This window comes from Schistocerca americana, chromosome 4 (genome assembly GCF_021461395.2).
Source record: "Schistocerca americana isolate TAMUIC-IGC-003095 chromosome 4, iqSchAmer2.1, whole genome shotgun sequence".
NCBI lineage: Eukaryota > Metazoa > Arthropoda > Insecta > Orthoptera > Acrididae > Schistocerca > Schistocerca americana.
This window is the reverse complement of record NC_060122.1, coordinates 842,585,942-842,609,734: the sequence shown is the minus strand read 5'-3', so window position 1 is coordinate 842,609,734 and position 23,793 is coordinate 842,585,942.

The following is a 23,793-nucleotide window of genomic DNA, read 5'->3' as shown; positions in this document are numbered from 1 at the left end:
TAGAATTTTATAACATTTTGGCTTATGTGAACCCCTGACTAGTGTTTTTTTCCCACTGTCAGATTTTACCCGTTCTTAATAAACCGTTGTCTAAAATTATTTTAATTGTGGTCCCTGTACTTTACCACTCCGAAACTAGCTCCTTTTTGGCTCAATAACAAAACCCACGTTGGCCAGTTTGATACAGTAGACCCTGTTGTCGCTGAACAGCTCTTCATCGCGCTACCTCGAATACGACAGATCTCTGTCTTCCGTTACGGGAGGAGGTCAGAAGACTTTCTTTCATCTGAAAGGCACAACCGGGTAATAATTTTTTTTTCTTCCGTCAACTTGGACTTCGGATCTCCTTAACTGTTTAGACACTGAAGAGCCAAAGAAACTGCCTAATATCGTGCAGGGACCCGCGAGCATACAGGAGTGTCGCAACACGACGTGGCATGGACTCGACTAACGTCTGAAGTAGTGCTGGAGGAAATTGCACCTTGAATCCTGCAGGTCCGTCCGCAAATCCGTAAGAGTACGAAGGGATGGAGATCTCTTCTGAACAGCACATTGAAAGGCATCCCAGATATGCTCAATAATGTTAATGTCTGGAGAGTTTGGTGGCCAACGGAAGTTTTAATATCAGAATAGTGTTCCTGGAGCTACTTTGTAGCAATTCTGGACGTGTGCGGAGTCGCATTGTCCTACTGGAAATGCCCACGTCCATCAGAATGCACAAGGGACATGAATGGATGCAGGCGATCAGACAGGATACTTACTTACGTGGCACCTGTCAGAGACGTATCTAGAGGTATCAGGGTTCCCATATCTCTCCAGCTGTACATGCCACACACCATTACACAGCCACCATCAGCTTGAAGAGTCCGCAGCTTACATGCAGGGTCCACGGATCCATTAGGTTGTCTCCATACCCGCACGCGTCCATCCGCTCGATTCAATTTGAAACGATACTCGTCCATCACGCAACATGTTTCCAGTCATCAACAGCTCAATGTCGGTGATGACGGGCGCAGACGAGGCGTAAAGCTTTGTGTCGTGCAGTCATCAAGGGTACACGAATGGGTCTTCGGCTCCGAAAGCCCATATCGATGATGTTTGGTTGAATGGTTCGCAAGCTGAGACTTGTTGACGGCCCAGCAATGAAATATGCAGTAATTTGCGGAAGGGTTGCACTTCTGTCACGTTGAACGATTCTCTTCAGTCATAGTTGGTCCCGTTCTTGGAGGACCTTTTTCTGGCCACAGCGATTTCGGAGATTTGATGTTTTACCGGTTTCCGGATATTTACGGTATTCTAGTGAAATGGTCGTAGGGGAAAGTCTCCACTTCATCGTTACCTCGGAGATCCTGTGTCCCACCGCTCTTGCGCCGACTATAAGACAACTTTCAAACTCACTTAAATCTTGATAACCTGCCGTTGTAGCAACAGTAACCAAATTAACAACTGTGCCAGACACTTGTTGTCTTATATAGGCGCTGCTGACCGCAGCACCGTATTCTGCCTGTTTCCTTGTTTCTGAATTCGAATACGCATGCCTACACCAGTTTCCTTGGAGCTTCAGTGTATGTTGTGAAACTTGAGCTTCAAATAACTTATGGGAATGAAGTCGGGTAGCTGCGTCGACAACCAGCAATATTTAAACTTGTGAACACGCCCGTCACCTCTGGAGCAAATGAAATGAAATAGTGAAGACGGGGCTGCACCAATCAGGAAAATTAAAAGACGGCGTATACAGAAGGACAGCACACACTCTAAATCACTAGCACCGATGACCGAAGTAGTTTGTCGGCAGCGTAATGTTAACGATAACAAGCGAGCAAGTAACGCTAACTTTGACCCTCTATAGTTGACCAAGCAGAGAGCAGGAAATAAACAATATTTACACTAAAATTTCCATCCGTATTTATACCGTTACTTGCTAGCTTAATCTCGACTGTTTCTTTGAAAATACTGTCTCAGTTACTGGTAGAGTACACGAGACAGTGTCGTTATATTCCGTGAAAATACCAGGCCGAAGTTCTGCAACCGGTGCGTGTGGGGCTTATGTCATGTGTACTAATCCTCCAGTGTCCTGACCTGACCGCCTGACCGATGTATGTGTGAGGCCGGTGGCACCGCATCTTCTGCAGCGGTCACACGTCGCAGACCGGTCAGACGATTAGGATTGGAGGACCGGCGTACAGAGCATGCATATAAACCAGGCAAATCTGTATTCCAGCAAGTTATTTTAACGATCGTACACTACATGATCAAAATAATTTGTACAATTATTAGTGGACAGTAACGTGAGGTGCGTTCACGCTTCTCCACGCTTGACCTTCACTACAGTTTGTTGGGAAGTCTTCCGACGAGGTGTACGAATTTTTGTGGACGAATGGAAGCCAAGTCTTCCTCAAATGCCAAAACTGGAAAAACGCTGGCTGGCCGGGGTGGCCGAGCGGTTCTAGGCGCTACAGTCTGGAGCCGCGCGACCGCTACGGTCGCAGGTTCGAATCCTGCCTCGGGCATGGATGTGTGTGATGTCCTTAGGTTAGTTAGGTTTAAGTAGTTCCAAGTTCTAGGGCACTGATGACCTAGAAGTTAAGTCCCGTAGTGCTCAGAGCCATTTCAACCATTTTTTGGAAAAACGCTGGAGTCCGGAGTGAAGTCGACGATCTAAGTCATCCAGAGGATTCACATCGAGGCTCTGGGCGGGCAGTTCCATTTCAGTAACGTGACTATCCACAAACCGTTCCTTCACAAAGCTGCTTCACAGGTTGCATTGTCATGCTAAGTCAGTCATGGTCTCCCAACTGTTCCTCTACTGTACGCAGTGCACATTGTTGCTAAGTGTGGTTATCCCTCCAGTATTTAGCGTTTTCTTAAGCACACTAGGAGACCACACTCTTATAGCAAGAAACAACCCCATACCGTAACACTGCCTCATCCGAACTTCATTAAAGGCACGTATCGCTCTGCAAGCATTCACCATTCTCGATCCCTTCCATCCGATTACCACAGGGTGTGATTCATCGCTCTATATCGCTCGTTTCCAGTCAACCATGTCCAGTGGCGTCGCCCTCCACGCCACCTTACGCGACGCTCAGCGTTGGTTACAGAAGTGTATAGTTTGTGAGCAGCTGCTCTGCCACTGTACCCTACTCTTTTTAACTCCCTAAACACGATGGCTGTACTAGCTGGACCACTGGATGCTTTTTGTAACTCACGAGTGGTCCCTTCCGTTGATTTCGTCTGACTGTTTGCAAACACCAGCCGCAAAGATCAGCGGTTTCTGTTTGTCAGTACAGGAGGTCCATCTGGTCCTGGTTTAGCTCAGGTTGTTATTTCGCGTTTCCACTTCTCAGTCACATCACCAACAATCGACATGGGGAACTCTAGTAGGGTTTAAATATCCCCGACGAATTAGTTACTCATGGCGCATCTGGTGATTAGCTCACGTTCAATGTGACCGAGCTATCCTGATCGACGTATTCTGCTGTTTTCGTCTCTCTATTGATAACACAATCCTCCCAGCCTGCTTTGATACTGGCGGATCCACCTCTCATCCAGTGGTCAGTTTCGCCTTACGTACAGGTGTCCAGAGACATGATGAGATTGGGTGTTTTGGCGGTACGCCACATAACCTGATGTATAATATATTGAATAAATTCGCAAATATACCAAAACTGACGTCAACACGAAATATATGTTATCGCAGAAAAATCACAAAGACTCTATAATCAATTAATATGATCTGTAAATGTAATGCCAAATGTAGCTTGTTCTGAACTTGGATTTCTAATATGTGGCAGTGTAACCTCCCCCTCACTTATCGACCTTAAAGACAATGAAAAAATAAACCGCGTGCACCTAATGGAAATTTGGCAAAAGCAATCGTCACCGAAGTTAATCTGTCGGTAAAGAGGGAGGAAAGGGTTACATCTAAATGAAAGGAAAAATGCAAATTAAACTGGTGGAAATTAATTTTGACAAAACGGTAAAATTAATAAAGAAAGTAAATGTGCGGTAGTCACGTTAACAATTAAGTGGCGTTAATTAGATATTTGAGATTTGGGGAAAATTACGGTCGCCAGACCTATGGACAACTACTATAATAACTGAAAAAGAAAGGTTATTGCACATATAATTAGCACTAAAAGCGTGGCAACTGAAGGTTGACACGTGTTGTGCGGAAACTGAAAGTTTGTCAGAAGTAATAAATTTCGCTACACTTTGACTTAATTTAGCAAAAGAATTAATAAAACTGGAAAATTGAAAGTTAACTTAGTGATTGAAATTAATAGTGAGATTTGGTTCTGAAGCACTACGAAACTCAGTAAAATATGATTAGTCTTGGGCTACCTCAACAATCATTTCAAAAGCTACTTGAATCTACGCAATTTAGAAATAAGAAATTTAACTTTGAACTTGAATTAAATGATTCTGAACAATTAACAATAGTAACATTTTGTGCATACCAAGCTGAGCTGCAGTCACAGCTAAGCTAAAATATGGTAACAAAACTCGCACTCTTAATTTGTACTTGTGTAATCTAAATATTGTAGCCAGCTATGAATACCTTAGCTGAACTTTGAAATTAAAGCAGTGACATCGAATGATATTACTTTAATGCTGGCGTTTGAGTTTCAACGACACTCGGGTTCATTCCGGAAAAGGAAGGGACCCTGCTTGGTAATGCAATTGGGACAATGAGCAAGAAAGGTTCATGCTACGTTGCTGTAATTTAGTGAGAAAAATTCAACAGTTTGAAAAGCTGAGGTCTGCCATACAGTTCTAAAACCTTACGTGCTACCAGTCTTCCTTGTTGGTTGATTTAAGGTTTGAAGTCGTCGATCAAGGAGGTGGCGACTGTCACTCATTGTCGGCCGTCGCTGTTGCAGAAGCTGGATGTTGGCGCACCTCCTTCTCGACATGGTCACCAGGCGAAACAAACTCTTGATATGCCCCAGCTAATGCTTCCCGTCTGCGACACCGTGTCAGAAACTATTATAGCAAGTCGAGCGCAATTACATGCTGCCAAACCCCGAAAGCGTGGCAACTCGCGGGAGCGTCACACAACACACCTGCTCAACCGCACTACTCCAGCCAGACTCTCTGCCCGCGCTCCACGCGGCAGAGTTAACCGTACCAAAGATCCTACACACTTTGGTTCTCCACACGACCTATCGATGTAATCGTTCGATAGCATAGTTTTCCCTAGCCAAGACCCAGCGTAAAAATACAAATAATATTTACAAATCAAACCAATTATACATCGACATAAATGCATATATATATATATATATATATATATATATATATATATATATATATATATACAAATAGTAAAACGATTACAATATATAAAGACACAGAAATGATATCTTCAGGTAACAAAATAAGGAAAAAAATTTGCAGTACAATAGATGGAAATAGCAGGATATGCATTTCCGGCGTTACACGTGCCCCACATTGTCTGAGGATGTTCGCGTAACCTAAACAGACTCAGAAAATGTCCCAAACAGGAAAAAAAAACAGCGGAAATGCATATGCTCAAAACATCAAGAAATTGTAGCAATAGGCTAATTAACCATAAACCAATTTTTAGACCATAATAATTGAGTGGAGACACTGCTAACCTTATTCCACTCTGTCATCTTACACAAAAGAAAACAGGTTGACAACATATTAAAATTCATAGAAAACATGGAAAATATGCTTTAGCAATTCAAAAATCAGCAAAATTCATATCAATATCAAGAAATGGGATACTATTTACAAAATTAATCAGAGTACATGGTCATAAAAACAGGTATATCAAAATACGCAAATTAATAATTAATTACATAGAATACACATTTTCATATAGCCATTTTATAATTAATATTCTGGTCTTGAGAGTCCACTTAACGCTAAACAAGAAAATATTATACAGCAGATCGAAAAAAAAATATTGACAGCAGTATTCTTTCACATCAGCTGTCCGGGAAGAAAAACAACTCCGACTTCCGTACCCGCAAGAACAAAGAATGCCGACAGCGGCACAAGAGCGGACAGCGGCTCCGCCTCGCCAGTATTGTTGCGCCCGCCTGTGCGGCACGCTTGATCTCACTCGCCTGTGTAACGGCATTTCCAGAACGTCCGTTTCACTGAATTCTTTCGGAAAAACTCACTCCCGAGTAATCTCAAGGAGTCCATTAGCACTATCACAGTGGATAACTCAACACTGTCCATCATCACACGCATGTGCTAGCCTGACACTTAAAACAGCGTCTAAGTACATCGGTAGTGAGTAGCAAATCACGTATTCATGAAATCTTACAGCTAGTTACAAAATCATATTTACATTCCTTAATCTACTGTGACTCAGCTGAAAACTTAAAATAGCAGCTTGGACTTTTCAATTGATTAATAATCATTTACTCTTACATCATTTAGTCAAAATTAATTACTTACTAATTACATCTTCTTTAATGTCCTCTTGGTCAGGCAAAAGCATGGCAATCTAGCAAACTTTAAATCTTACACCCTATATTTACATACTGTACAAATTACCCATTGTGTGGTATTAATCGATCCTAGGCTGGTACAAATTCAAGTCTACCATGTTCCATATACCTAGTAGTTTTCCAGAACTTGGATACTCTAAGCAATAAGCATTTGTGTGAGGTATACCAATGACTTTATATGGTCCATTATAAACAAACTTAAATTTAGAGATTTCATTGTCTATCTCGCTAGATCTCTCATGAGCTTTTACAAGTACTAAGTCTCCGATTGCAAACCTGGCAAAACGCGCTTTAGTGTCATGACGACGTATGCGAGCATCGGCTCTTAGCTTCATTATTTCTCGCAAACGATCTTTTTTGACTTCAATATTAATGTCAATGCGTGGAGGGAATTTGATTATCTCTTACACAAGTCCCGGTTTGTCTGAAAACACACTCTTATTCCTCATTATTACTTCATACAGGCCTCGTCTTTGTTCGTGTGTTACGTTTGACTCACCGTCTACAATACTTTCCAATTCACTTTCTACACTATTGTCAATGCCAAGATTCCTCACGTTGCAGTAGTTCAAATTCATGTCTACGTCCATAGCATCCAGCCAGTTACCAATGTGTATAGGCTGGTATTGCCTATGCACAACGCCTCCTGCCTCGTCAAAACTAACTACTATTGTTTTATCTTGTGACGTACATGTCAAAGTTTTGCTTTCGCAATTAATCACTGGACGGTACTTTAATAGCCAATCTAACCCGATAATTACTGCCGTAGTCAAGTCTGGCACAACGACAAACTCTTATTCAAATCGTGCCCCACATATCTCGAAGTTGACAAAAATCTGTTTTGTGACCGGTTTACTGGCCTTCCCAGTTGCACCGATAATTTTCACTCCTGTTACTGGCATAACTACGATGCCGGGTCTGTCTTTCAGTAACTCAAATATTTTCCCAGATACAGCACTCAATTCTGCACCGGTGTCAATCAACACGTTTAGTTGTAGTTCGTGCATATTAACAGACACTGCTATCTGTCTACACTTGTCCTCGACTGTTTCATTATTTTCCCACAATGAATCCTCGTCTATATCCAGGTCATTCCAGAAAAAAACCATCCGGCTTTGATCCTAAATCCGGCTTATCTGGCGGCCTTTTCAGCCTCTGTTCACATACAGTTTTAATTTAAACACGTTTGTCCTGAGGCTTAGTCTGTAGCTTCGCCTCAAATACCGAAACCTTTTCCTGTAATTCGTCAACTAGTGAGTGCTCCTTTGTTATCACTTCACTAATTGTCACCTTCGTTGATTCCTCTTTGGCCAGATTGATCTCATCTGCCAATCTACCTGGAGGAATGTGCCCAGTAGTATCTGCAGTTACTTCCTCTGGATCTGCAGAACCCACACTGGTACCGTCCGACCGTATAACGTCAGCTCTAAGCTCATACACGCTGTAATCTACGTGCTTTACTACCAATCGTGTCCGGCTATCACTAAAATTCTCGTAATCTTTCTCCTTAATACTCTCGCAATGTTTAAACCGAATTTTTGCGTCGGATGGGTACGCTACTTCTACCACTATGACTTTCGGTAAAGTCTGCCGGTCAGGGCCAAATATTTCCGTTACTACTTCAACATTAAACTCCTGAGGGACGAAACACGAAGAATCTTGCTCGTGCTCCCCATTAGCATCAACTATTTCTGGTAAAGTCTGCCGGTTAGGGCCATAACTTTCTTTCACTTCACAAACACTATCTTCCTGCGGGACGAGACGCGGCAAATCCCGCACGCGCACCCCATAAACACTTCTCCCATACATGGCCCTATAATCTCTTAGTTCGTCGTATAAGCGACCGAACTGCCTTAACCAGACCTCATCCCTCTCTGCATCCCCTCACTCGATGACGGACGTGTTATCCGACATGTGGTCTTCTCTCAACAATTGCGAATCATTCTTAAACTCAATCTCCAGTTCCGCTGTGTGTGTTACAGTTGCCACTTTATAATCGATTTCCGGAACACTACTTAAATTATTCTCACTGACAGTGAATGTATTTTCTACTGCCATGTCTACAGCTGATCTACCACTTGTGGGCGCACTCCTTTCTGTTAACACTGGCACACTCTCCCGCCGTTGAATATTCCATACGGAATTTTCATAACGACGACACCTGGGTTTTCTCTTGTTATTGGGCCTCCAAAATTTCTCCACGCCCGGTCGGCCCCTCACCGGCGCGGCTAATGGTTTCCCTGTCTCGTCCCAGCAGATACGGTCCCCAGATGCTGCTGAGGCGGCTGATCACACCCTCTGGTGTTATTACTATCTTGTGAAGCCCGTATCACGTTCGTATGATACTGGTTTCCGTCATTCCTGTTATTATTTGCATTGTACCGATTGTCATTACGGCCCGAAACACTATTGTTATTGCTGCCAAGATTGCGGTATGCATTATTCCCATAGCTATCGTTGTTGTGGTTGCTGTGGTACCCGTTGTTGTTACCATGGACTCTACCACTGTCGCGATTATTGCGCCAATTGTCCTCGACCTCAACTCTTTCCAGGAAATCATTAATTGTCCTGTAATTGCTTCCTACGTAGCGTTTTGTATCATCTGGAAGCTTCTTGTAGAGTTCCCAGACTATTTCGGATTCCGTGCGGCGATCACCCAAATATTCCAACTTGCGGATCCAGCCCTCACAAAACTCCTTCATCAAGCTGCGCAAATTCACATCGAAAGGCCTCGATACGACAAATTCGCGCCAGACACTTCGTTGTTTTTGCTCTGACCAGTATTCAGCCAGAAACAAATTTTTAAACTCGTCAAAAGTCTGGTTCGTGACGTTGAGGTTTAAGCCCCAACGCTTGGCATCACCAACCAACACGTCAATAAACGCATTAATTTTTCTCTCATTAGTCCATGATCCGTGTAAAACTCTTTCACAATTTTTAATGAAATCCGTCGCGTGTATACCGCCTTTTTTCAAGGGGTCGAACCGCTCCTCATTCGTCAACAATTCCGAACTGTGTGCACAGATTGGCACATAGCTCTGTTTTTCGCCAAGTTTCTTTTCTAATTCCGAAACCCTCGTAATTACTTGGCAAGTGGTTGTCGCAAGCGTTTTCACTTCCCTCTTCTTCTCTTCGCAGGTATTAGCCTGCTTCCTCACTTTGGTAACTACTTCGGATACTAAAGCCTTTAAAGTTTCCACTTTCTGTTGATCCTCTTTTTTCACTAATTGAATTTGTTCCGTCACCTTATTCTCGATGATCGGAGCAACTGCTTCTCCTACACTTTTCTCGATTCTACTAATTTCGGAATAAAAACGAGTATTTACGCTCGCAATTTCCCCCTGAACGCCTATCATTTAGTGTTTAAGATTACCGATTCCGATATTAATCACAACAATATCTTCTTTGGTTTTATCAACTTTTGTGTTAACAACTCCAACATTGTTGTTAACAACATTAATAGCTTTGTTCTGATTGTCTAGCTTCCTGTCAATTTTTTTCGGACTGAGCTTCTTGCTTGGCAGACTTAGCTTCTTGCTTGGCAGCCCGAGCTTTAATTTCTGCCGATTGGGTTTCTATCTTGCTATACTGAGCCTTAATTTCGTTAGTCAAAACACTCAATAGATCAGCTAAGTTCCCGGAAACCAATGGTTTTACTTCCGTGGCGGGTGCCTCTTTAATTGTCCCTCCGTATTCGTCATCAAGAGGTTCAGATTTGATTATAACTTCCGAGTTAGTAACATTTTCTAAGGTTTGAAATTCCGTTTCTGCTCTTTGTTGCGTTTCGGCGATCGCGTCTTTCATGCTAGCCGCCTGCCCCTGAACAATGGGTTCCGCGGTGCGCGTTTCCCACTGTTCGACCGACTGTTCCGTATCCAAGTCAACCAAATTTTGGTAATTGTTGCCTTCACTCATTTTAATAATTTTCAATATAAATGCCAAATCTCAAATATAATTAGGATTACTCACACTAATATTCTCGCTCACGTATCGACCATTTCGTAACCAGTACTTAGTTACGAGATTTGCAGAATGCAAAATTCGTGTCCAGAACAACTTCAAATTCGAAGATTGTCCTGTCACCCGGTCGCCATGTGTAACCTCCCCCTCCCTTATCGACCTTAATGACAGTGAAAAATCAAACCGCGTGCACCTAATGGAAATTTGGCAAAAGCAATCGTCACCGAAGTTAATCTGTCGGTAAAGAGGGAGGAAAGGGTTACATCTAAATGAAAGGAAAAATGCAAATTAAACTGGTGGAAATTAATTTTGACAAAACGGTAAAATTAATAAAGAAAGTAAATGTGCGGTAGTCACGTTAACAATTAAGTGGCGTTATTTAGATATTTGAGATTTGGGGAAAATTACGGTCGCCAGACCTATGGACAACTACTATAATAACTGAAAAAGAAAGGTTATAGCACATATAATTAGCACTAAAAGCGTGGCAACTGAAGGTTGACACGTGTTGTGCGGAAACTGAAAGTTTGTCAGAAGTAATAAATTTCGCTACACTTTGACTTAATTTAGCAAAAGAATTAATAAAACTGGAAAATTGAAAGTTAACTTAGTGATTGAAATTAATAGTGAGATTTGGTTCTGAAGCACTACGAAACTCAGTAAAATATGATTAGTCTTGGGCTACCTCAACAATCATTTCAAAAGCTACTTGAATCTACGCAATTTAGAAATAAGAAATTTAACTTTGAACTTGAATTAAATGATTCTGAACAATTAACAATAGTAACATTTTGTACGTACCAAGCTGAGCTGCAGACACAGCTAAGCTAAAATATGGTAACACAACTCGCACTCTTAATTTGTACTTGTGTAATCTAAATATTGTAGCCAGCTATGAATACCTTAGCTGAACTTCGAAATTAAAGCAGTGACATCGAGTGATATTACTTTAATGCTGGTGTTTGAATTTCAACGACACTCGGGTTCATTCCGGAAAAGGAAGGGACCCTGCTTGGTAATGCAATTGGGACAATGAGCAAGAAAGGTTCATGCTACGTTGCTGTAATTTAGTGAGAAAGATTCAACAGTTTGAAAAGCTGAGGTCTGCCATACAGTTCTAAAACTTTACGTGCTAACAGTCTTCCTTGTTGGTTGATTTAAGGTTTGAAGTCGTCGATCGAGGAGGTGGCGACAGTCACTCATTGTCGGCCGTCGCTGTTGCAGAAGCTGGATGTTGGCGCGCCTCCTTCTCGACACAGTCACCAGGCGAAACGGGCTCTTGATGTCCGCCAGCTAATGCTTCCCGTCCGCGACACCGTGTCAGAAACTATCATAGCAAGACGAGCTCAATTACATGCTGCCAAACCCCGAAAGCGCGGCAACTCGCGGGAGCGTCACACAACACACCTGCTCAACCCCACTACTCCAGCCAGACTCTCTGCCCGCGCTCCACGCGGCAGTGTTAACCGTACCAAAGATCCTACACACTTTGGTTCTCCACACGACCTATCGATGTAATCGTTCGATAGCATAGTTTTCCCTAGCCAAGACCCAGCGTAAAAATACAAATAATATTTACAAATCAAGCCAATTATTCATCGACATAAATGTATATATATATATATATATATATATATATATATATATATATATATATTAAAACAATTACAATATATAAAGACACAGAAATGTTATATCTTCAGGTAACAAACTAAGGAAAAAAATTTTGCAGCACAATAGATGGAAATAAGAGGATATGCTTTTCTGGCGTTACAGCAGGACAAAGAATATAACTGAGCGAGCACATGTATGGGCACAGTATATGACTGTAAGGTGATTTGGGAACTGAGGAAGATTACTGTGTGGCTCAGAATTATTCGAGCTGCTCTGTAACCAAGAAGAGCCTGTTGCCAGTTGTCGATATCATAACAAAACATTAAATCGCACCACAAGCAACTGATCGCAAGGTAAGGGCATGACAGTTATTTTGTAGTCGTGTTCGAGGCTTGCCAGAATACTAGTTAATTATTTTGAACATTGTAGTCTTGCTTAGACGGACCATAGACTTGGTGAGTGGACATAAGTCATTAACCATGGGCAGGGTCCTAATCTGTGAACAAATTTTCGAGATAGTCACAAATGAAAAAAATATTTAAAAGAAGATAAATACAATTCATTTTACAGTTAACTATCATTCAAGTAATTATTGGAAACAGAACCAATATCATTTATAGCTCGTCGTACAATGTGTAACCTTTCTATGTAATTTATCAATACGTGAAGTATTGAATATTTTTATTTCGAAAATTTTCTTCTCGTGTAAAGTGTGCCTTCAATGTCGTATTCGACCGCTGAGCAAAACTTACTGTACGTTGGTCCTGTGTTCCGCATGTGAACAGTGTCATGAATCATAACTTAAGTCTTAGTGAAATGCTGATGTTCAAATAATGGAATCAGCTCAATTAAACGTCAAAAGAAACTAATTATGTTCTCCGCGAAAACCAACTGTCTGAGATGCGATACCGAAGTGCATTATGAAAGTTGCTTAGATGAAGTTAAATGCCTGATTTGAAATATCCACGAAATAAAATGCTGTTCAACACTGTAAATTAATTTGCTTACTTAGTATAACATCTGGAAATTCTCGCGACGTACTGTTTACTCACAGGAATGCAAAGTGCGATCTGCCCTGAAAGAAAAGTAACCCATCTTCTGTTCAGCAAGCTGCTGTTTGTATGGTGTACTGACGTTCTCGGAAGCAAACTGAAATAGGATAATGCAGCACCTAAAGATAAAGAACCTGTTCAATAGTAATTTTTTTTTTGCTTCTCAAAGACAAAATGTGGCTGGGTGCAGTGTTGGGTGTAATGCGCACACAAAACAGCACTGAAATTTTTATTATGAAATACAGAGGAGGGCTTTACTTTAAAGAATAGCGCTCTTGAGAAATTATCCTTCGATTATTGTCAAATAGACAATACAGCATAAGAAGACTAACAATTAGGAATTCTACCATCACAAAACTGACAGTTGCGTAATTTGCGACATAATGAAGACAAAGAGATCAAATTGACACAAATCATCAGCATTATTAGTTGTCTAAGGAATAAAGATTTCCTTCAGTTGATAATTCCGACAAACAAATATTTTATTCTTGCATGTGCATGTGTTACCTTGAAATATTCTTCCAAAACTCTTCTCCATCAATTCAGTCAATAAAATAGCTTTGTAAACAAGTTTTAGTTTCCTTAATGAAATAGTCCAGATCATTTCTCCCAGATTCATAAATATTAGATCTCCCTCTCTAAGAATTCAACTGCTCTAATGAGAATGTCCCAGTGCTGCACAACTCACTGGTGACCTAGCACACCACCGATTAAATTGAACACAGAGTCAAGGTCTTATCCATCGCTCGTGGAACGCGCTCGTGCATCCTTGTCCCAGTACAGGAATGGATGATTATTTACAGTGACTGAAAACATATGAATACAAGTGTTACAGTGCTACTGCAGACAATCAATCAATCCAAGAGTTATTGAAATGCAATTTATATTGCAGTGACAGAAGCATGTTGACACTATTTCATCCGAAGTTATTTTATGGCATTGTGTTGTGTTTTACAAATAATTTCATGTGTTTATATCCATAAAACACTGGCATTGCTAAATCGTTGCTGCTGTAAATTAAACCATCAATCGTAGTTGGTTTCCCAAAAATAGGAAATGCATGTTTACCATTGCTATTAGGAATAGTTAAGTCTAATTAATGCCATCTTTATGTCCAATTCGTGTCATACCGCAAAACATAAGAAAGCTTTTTTCTCATCAGTGTTAAACAGGAGAGTTAAATTATCTTTATCTGCAGGATTGTGTAAAAAGAATTATTGATTCTAAAACAGATTGCGTTCAATAGTGACTATGATCCATGTATTGTTACCAATATCTTTCAAAAAATTCAGTTAAAGCAGCCAAAAGTTAAAAAAAAAATATACATGGGACTGATATCAGAGAATAAACGATCAATTTCGAAACTCCGCTATAACTCCCGCCTTTTCGACTACATATATGGTTTTGAATAAAATCATACTTGTGATTGGCAGTACTAATAACAGCCATTGTAGATCAGGAGTTTATTAATTAACGTGCCATCACAGTGACGAAATATGTATTGGTCAAACTGGACGTAGTTTTACAACACAGTTCAAAGAAAGTATCTCGCGTAGAGCACGTAATATATCAGTCTTTGAAAAACATCGGAATTGTAATAGTCAATCAGTTGAATAACCTCAAAATTCTGCATATTATTTCAAAAGGTTTACTTCTGAAGACTCCGAAAGAATTAGAAATCTTTGTGCATTTCAGAAATAATTCTTCAATCGTGTTGAATGAATAGGTGAATTTCCGAGAAAAAGCTTTCTTCGAATTATTTGAAGACGTCATTTAAATTGACCCCTGCTACTTCGCTTTATCTTTATTCCAGTAGTGTTTTCATTTTGTAAATTAAAATTCCTATATGATAGGTGCATATACTTATGTAATTATGTTGTCGTGGATTTATTAACAAAATGTTGACACGAGTGACAGCTCTAGGATTTTTCCTAGCTTTATTAAGTGACCATACGATCTTTTGTCATCAGTTTTTGTACGGTGAAGTAAATTCTCGACAAATACGGTCCATGAGATTCCAGGTAAATTGTTTTTTGTGAAAAAACCAGTGCTGTACTAAACAATATTATCAGCATTCCAATTTCATTATATGATTAGACGTTATTTTATAATCAGATTTTGTACGTTGATGTAATTTGACCACAAATAACATTTATTGGTTTCCAAGTATTAATGTTCTCTTCTAAAACAGGTCTCCGTTACGAGTATGACCAGCTTATTTCTGGCAAGTGTAGTAAAAATTGTAGTGGAGCCACTTCAAGCCACCATCCTGATTATCGTTAACAGCTGCGGTCGACCTCAATCGTTATGGTAACATATGGCGTCCATGGTACATGTTTGATACCTGCTGCCCATCTTACTACAACGTCTACATGGCAACGTTGTCTGTAGATAGCTTGTTCAGGCCAGAAGAGTACGCCAATGTTCCAATAAATTTCGTAATTTTCGGCATACAGTTTAATTACTGCATAATTATCATAGATGATAAATATTTTACATTAATACATTTATTTATTCCATAAACACAGACTATTTATTAAATAACTGATGCTATGGATATGTCATACTAGTTGAATAAATTATTTCCGTCACATGGTACAACAAGAAATAAAATACGTAATTTTGAAGTATACTTATTATATTAGTCACTGTTCTTAACAATCTGTTCTCTCCTATAGACACAACTTTTTATAATTATTCACTTTTACATAAATTGTTTCTTCAAATGGTATGTAATTTATGTAAATCGTTTCTCAATGGCTGACGTTGACGTCATATAGCACACACACGCCTTCACCAGATCTATATAATGCAAAGCTGCCCAGCCAAAAGCAACAGTTTCAGCGACTGAGGTCTACTGAATGTTCTGGACATCATCATTTTCAGCTAATGGGTAACGACTCATCGATCTTAACACGTGTAAATTGCTTTAAGTCATTGACTTCTTTACGTAACTAGCACGTTTTCTATCTTTCAAAGTGCTGTCTGAAGATGACCTAAGCCTAGGCCGAAACCGGTCATTTTAATGAAATACCATCGCCGTGGTTCAGAACGAAAAAAACCGATTTTCTGATTTCATCATCTTTCGATACATTAAGGTTTCATTTAAGTACTTCGAAAAGGAATTTGATGAAATAAAAAATTTCGATCACTTAAAGAGCATTTTCCTACCACGTTTGTTTATGTGCCACGCCCACTTTTCTGTCACCCACTTTCCTGCATATAGTTTAGGGATTTTTTTTTTACTCCCGAGTGTGTTGGTTATTCTTGGAATGCAACGGTCGGTATTCTTTTGTTTCTGCTGTTTGTAAACAACACTCTTTCAAACACGCAGTTAGTTTGTTCAAGTGTGATCACGAGTAGTTGTTATACTTATGTTTGCAGTGCTTGTTTACAAATGTACTCACCTCTTTCACAGCTATTTATATAGAAGCTCTTGCAAGTTAAGCCTATACCTAACGTCCTCTAATCATGATAAACCATGTCATGGATTGTGTCCATCAGGAGAAAATTCGTGGTGCAAATACAATTGGGCTCAGGCATCTGGAGATTCTTATTCTCACCACCATTCTCTTCCTGCTGCCGTTATTATAGCAACTAAATCTATTTTCAGAGACTTGGCTCAACCTGACCTTCTAAGGAAATGTCTGCATGGGCAGACACAGCACCCAAATGAATGTTTCAACAGCATAATTTGGAACCGCCTTCCTTAAACTGTATTTGTAGGCATGCATACAATGAAACTAGTAGTTCGTGATGGTGTTATTACATTCAGTTGTGGTAAGATTGGAAAATGTTGGGTACTGAAAAAGCTGGGAATTAATCCTGGTGAAAATATGATCACTGGGTTGCAACACTGCGATACAATGAGGATAGTCGATGCAGACAGGTCTGCATCTAATATGGCCAATAAAGCAAGACAAACATCCAGGAAGGTGAAAAAGAACCTGGAAGACCTGCTACAGGCCAAAGAAGAGCCATCATATGCAGCAGGACAGTTTTAATTAACTCTAAGTAACAAATTTCAAAAGTTTTTTCTTCAAAGTCAATTTCCCGCAAACTAAAATTTTCAGCACATATGCCCCATTATATCAGAAACTATCATAGATAAATGAATGAAATTTTGGAGAGACTCTGCATAACATAAAAAGCCACCTCTGATACTACAGTCATTAATATTCCCCCATTAGGAAATTCTCAAAAAAATATTTTCTGCAGAAAAACTTAATATTTTTTGTTAACAAATTCAAAAAAGTATTTCTTAAAAACTATGAAATGGATAAAGTAGATTTTAGTACAGTTGATTCTATAAGCATCATGTACCATACAGTCAAAATTTTAAGGTCCTAGATCAAGTAGTTTTTTTCAGAAATGGGTCATATACTTGCCTAAATTAACATGGGTTAGATAAGCAGGGTGTGGTCCCGTGGTGATTGGAAGTAGGGCTGCGTTGGAGTTACATGTATATTGTACAATTAGCTGTCGCTGTATACAAAAATTGTCGCTGGTAGTAGCAATTTGCGTAAGAATGAGACAGCCTGTGTTTAAATTTTAGGTAACAGTACGTAATGTAAAAAAATTAATAAATCCTCATATGTTATAAATGTTGGTTTTCTTTTTTGTCAGTTTTTCCTCTGATACCCTTTATTGTGACAAATCGTTATTATTGTAGCAGAGGCGGTCGAGCTGTGCTAAGTAGTAGAATTTTATCTTGCATGCGACCGTGTTTAGAGTTTATCGTTGTCGTTCCCACAGCATCCGTAATTCAGCAGTAGCGAATCGCAACTCGGAATGCCAATCACAAGTAAAGGGATTGCAGTCGGTGGAAGGGTGAATGCTTCTACGTTTCTACGTGGGCAGTGGCTAGTTAAAGTTTCAGGAAATTACACGGAATTGAAGTTGCAATGTGAAAACATTTACGGGGGGTTGTGGCGCAAGGGAAATGTACAGACATTACGTCATTCCATTGTTGGTATTGGTGCAAAACAAGCGAAAAAATTTTTTTAAAAAAATTACCCGTTATTGAATACTCTAAATGACAGTTTTCTTTGCCTCTGACCCTAGCTGAAAATATTTCACAGCGATATTAACGCATATGTGTATAGCTACTGTTCGGTGGACAGCATATGGCGAATACGAGAACAGGATTAATGCGACAGGACCATTTCGCCAGGAATGTTTTTATTTGACCTTACGTCCATTCATATTTTTCATTAATAATTCTCCTAATAGTATTGTTGTTACGTATTTCTACCAGTGATCTGCTTTACACAGTTGTAGCGAATTTACGTCTTTCACTGTAAGCTGCCTATAGAGAGGTTCCCGAAAAATGTAGGAACACGTGAGGCAATATTAACTCTAGAACGTATCTTAAGAAGCTAGGTTAAAGAGTGTCAGATCTGTGCTTATACCATTGTATGTGAATTTCAAGAAAAGTTTTGATTGTGAAGGCAGCAGGCATAAAACGCAGGGAGCGAATGATTCGATATACTTGTGCAGAAACCAGACTGCAGCTATACAGGAAGTTCAGAAATACCTGTTACAGACTTCTAAGATTTGTATAGGGGAGTGAGTACGTGATACTTTGAAGAGTAAACGATTTCCGGGAACGTACCGTGTCCGGTCTGCGACGTTTTCAATTTAGATGAATTGAAATAGGCGTGACGCAGTACAATTATTAGGTAACAGTTCGAAAGGAAACATAACGAAACATCCATTTATCACTTAAGCACATCTGTTTGTATTAAGTCTAAAACATTACGTTCTGTACATACAGTTTGCTAGGTTCTTTTATGTTTTGGAGTAATGTAAACACGTAATGTTTGAGTGATGATACAAACAAATGTGCTTAAGTGATAAATGGATGTTAAGTTATCTGTCCTTTCGAATTGTTACCTTATAATTGTACTGTGTCACACCTAATTCAATTCCTGAATCAGGCGACGGTTCCTAACCGTTACTGCTGGAAATTTACTCCGTCTATCATCAGCCCATACGAGCAAACTGGTTGCGATGTTGCCTGATATTGCTTTGTACCTTACGTACTTGGGCTATGCACGGCTCTGTTTTAAAACAACAGTTCGATGAAGTCATACGGTTTAGCCGCGGACGTCTATTTTCATGCCCCGCAGTTAATTCGCTGCAAATAGTAACCTGTAGCTGTAATCCTGCAGTCAAATTGTATATGCACTGTCTAGAATTGCGAGTTAGTAAAATACACAGAAATATGAAACAGAAGTTGAATGATACATTAAGGACAAGGGTTCTATTCTAACGTCTGCAATTGATGCAGACGACGTAGAATTATGTTGAATAATGTTTATTCGAGAAAGGACATTTCAACTAAATGGGAAGTAGTCTTACGTTATTCAGTCAAAATCTAGACAGGAAATATCCTTAACAAACGCTGTAAAGTTATTTTGAAACCGTTAAGAGAATGGTAGCAAAATCCCCACACAAAATTGTGATCGAAATTACGCGAGAACTAAGTCCATTTGGTGCACCCAGTACACGAAATATTCACCATCTGGAAGAGCTCAGAGTTCAACTTAATGATTCACACATTAACACACGCGATGCAAAGAATAGTAACTCGTAACTCTGCCTATTTTCAGTAACTTACATCAAGAGGGAAGAGTTAGACTCCTACTCTGGAGCACATTCAAAACTCTCGAAATACACTTCTGGCAGTTAAAATTGCCACACCAAGAAGAAATGCAGAGGATGAACGGGTATTCATTGGAACAATATATTATACTAGAACTGACACATGATTACATTTTCATGCAACTTGGGTGCATAGATCCTGAGAAATCAGTACCCTCAGAACACCCACCTCTGGCCGTAATAACGGCCTTGATACGCCTGGGCATTGAGTCAAACAGAGCTTGGATGGCGTGTACAGGTACAGCTGCCCATGCAGCTTCAACACGATACCACAGTTCATCAAGAGTAGTAACTGGCGTATTGTGACGAGGCAGTTGCTCGGCCACCATTGACCAGACGCTTTTAATTGCTGAGAGATCTGGAGAATATGCTGGCCAGGTAGCAGTCGAACATTTTAAGTATCCAGAAAGGCCCGTACAGGACCTGCAACATGCGGTCGTGCATTATCCTGCTGAAATGTAGGGTTTCGCAGGGATCGAATTAAGGGTAGATCCACGGGTCGTAACACATCTGAAATGTAACGTCCACTGTTCAAAGTGCCGTTAATGCGAACAAGAGGTGACCGAGACGTGTAACCAGTGGCACCCCATACCATCGCGCCGGGTAATAAACCAGTATGGCGATGACGAATGCACGCTTCCAATGTGCGTTCACAGCGATGTCGCCAAACACGGATGCGACCATCATGATGCTGTAAACAGAACCTGGATTCATCCGAAAAAATGACGTTTTGACATTCGTGTACCCAGGTTCGTCGTTGAGTACACCATCGCAGGCACTCCTGTCTGTGATGCAGCGTCAAGGGTAACCGCAGCCATGGTCCCCGAGCTGATAGTCCATGCTGCTGCAAACGTCGTCGAATTGTTCGTGCAGATGGTTCTTGTCTTGCAAACGTCCCCATCTGTTGACTCAGGGATCGAGACGTGGCTGCACAATCCGTTACAACCATGCGGATAAGATGCCTGTCATCTCGACTGCTAGTGATACGAAGCCATTGGGATCCAGCACGGCGTTCCGTATTACCCTCCTGAACCCACCCATCCCATATTCTGCTAACAGTAATTGAATCTCGACCAACGGGAGCCGCAATGTCGCGATACCATAAACCGCAATCGCGATAGGCTACAATCCGACCTTTATCAAAGTCGGAAACGTGATGGTACGGATTTCCCCACCTTATACGAGGCATCACAACAACGTTTCACCAGTCAACCCCGGTGAACTGCTGTTTGTGTATGAGAAATCGGTTGGAAACTTTCCTCATGTCAGCACGTTGTAGGTGTCGCCACCAGCGCCAACCTTGTGTGAATGTTCTGAAAAGCTTATCATTTGCATATTACAGCATCTTCTTGCTGTCGGTTACATTTCGCGTCTGTACCACGTCATCTTCGTGGTGTAGCTATTTCAATGGCCAGTAGTGTATAAATCCGTTCAGACGTCAACGTATCGCAGTGGATGTTCACCGCCCATAACCAAACATCCCCACGATTGAATACCGCTCATTACCACAGGCTCGTCTGCCTCCTTCTAGAACTCGCGTAAAAGTGTCCATAATCGCTCCCTTCAGAAGTTCACTCGAAAAGTCCCAGTATTCACTTGACACCAGTAACGTCCCTCCAGCGTCCAACTCCCATGGGGGGAAGGACATCCCCACCGAAAGTACAACGTTCTCAGGTTCGACATACATGACTGGACTCATCTCGACCATTTCCCTGACTAAACTAATATACAGGGTGATTCAAAAAGTATACCACAACGTTAGGAATTTAAAACTCTGCAATGACAAAAGGCAGAGCTAAGCACTATCTGTCGGCGAATTAAGGGAGCTATAAAGTTTCATTTAGTAGTACATTTGTTCGCCATTTCAGCCAATAAAGTTTTTGGTCCCTTTTTCTTCGAAGGTGCTACTGTAACTGGACTACAGTATCTGGAGATGTTAGAGAATTGGCTGTTCCCTCAGCTCGAACAAGAAGCACAACAATTCATATTTCAGCAGGATGGAGCGCCACCACATTGGCACTTATCTGTCCGTAACTACCTGAACGTCAAGTACCCGAGGCGATGGATCGGCCGCCAGGCAGCCCGTGACAGAGCACTTCATCACTGGCCTCCAAGAAGCCCTGATCTTACCCCCCGCGATTTTTTCTTATGCGGGTGTGTTGAGGGTCTGGTGTTTCGGCCACCTCTCCCAGCCACCATTGATGATTTGAAACGAGAAATAACAGCTGCTATCCAAACTGTTACGCCTGATATGCTACAGAGAGTGTGGAACGAGTTGGTGTATCGGGTTGATATTGCTCGTGTGTCTGGAGGGGGCCATATTGAACATCTCTGAACTTGTTTTTGAGTGAAAAAAAAACCTTTTTAAATACTCTTTGTAATAATGTATAACAGGAGGTTATATTATGTTTCTTTCATTAAATACACATTTTTAAAGTTGTTGTATTCTTTTTGAATCGCCCTGTATTACAACAATATAATTGTTATGAACATTCAGTTGCACTGAGACTGTTAAAATGATTACAGACAAAGGTTTGTTCATGAATAAGTAAGCTAGTCCTCTTCCGTAAGTGCACTCACGATAAATGACAACAGATGGTCCTTGTAGATTGTTTAAACAGTTATTTAGCCCTGCCTGAGAGAAGCGTCTTATGGTTCTCTGTACAGTTGTGGTGTCCGCTAACACATGCCATTGGCCACTTTTAAATTAGCAGTGTTTTAATAGCACCTCCAGTCAACAATTAAGTAAAGTTACTGGCAAAGTAACTAACAAGCAGAATCACTGTGATCTGTATTCCCATTTCTGTGTTACGGAGTTTCTCGAATCCAATTAGAGTCCCAGTGGGAGCGCAGTAGTGATACGTGGCCCGTCTGCGCGGAGCGAGGGACTCGACGCGCGCCTTTACGTTGCGAACGGCGGCGTATTCGCCGAGAAATATGTCGCCCCGACGGGCGCCGCCGGGCCGTAGTTAGCGCAACTCGCCTGCAGCACGTAAGAGCCCCGGGGAAGGCGTAATTTGGTGAGAAAGTGTGTCAGGGCGCAAGTGGCCATGAATATTCAGGCACGGCATGGCGGGGTGAGGTGAGGTGCGGGCCCCCTGCCTGCCTGATGAGACGGCGGCAGACGTCGGCCTCCGAGGACGCGCGTCCATCACGGCTTTTACGGCCGCCGCAACAGCGCCACCGCCTCGCGCCGGCTGTCTCCTGTGTCGTATCTTACCTTCCCTTACACGAATCACTTCTTCTTTTCCATTATCGGTCGTTTTACGCGACTTCTGAAATAAAATGCAAACAACATCAATGGCAGTTACTGCTTTCCTCACCTACTGTGGAATACGCACAAGTCGCCCACGGCCTCCTTTGTTCCAATTGTTTCCACTGCTCACCGTCGCAGTGAGAGGTTCCATACGTCAGCTCACGATACAGGTAGCTGTCCTTCAGTATCTCCGCCTCACTCTGCCCTTCTCTGTACACATTCAGTATTGCCTGTTAGTCCTTTCTGGTACAGTTCCAACACACTTGAGCAATATTCCGGAACCGGTCACACAAGTGATTTGAAAGCAATCTTCTTTGCAGCCTGATTGCAGCTCCCCAGTATTCTATCCATAAACCGAAGTCTACCATCTGTTTTACAGCAACTGAACCTATGTGATCATCGCACTTTACATACCTACTAAGTGTTACACCCACGAGTTTTTATGAGTTGGCCGATTCCATGAGTGACTGATTTATATTATACGCTACTGGCCATTAAAATTGCTACGCCACGAAGATGACGTGCTACAGGTGCGAAATTTAATCGACAGGAAGAAGATGCTGTGATATGCAAATGATTAGCTTTTCAGAGCATTCACACAAGGTTGGCGCCGGTGGCGACACCTACAACGTGCTGACATGAGGAGAGTTTCCAACCAATTTCACACACACAAACAGCAGTTGACCGGCGTTGTCCGGTGAAACGTTGTTGTGATGCCTCGTGTAAGGACGAGAAATGCGTACCATCACGTTTC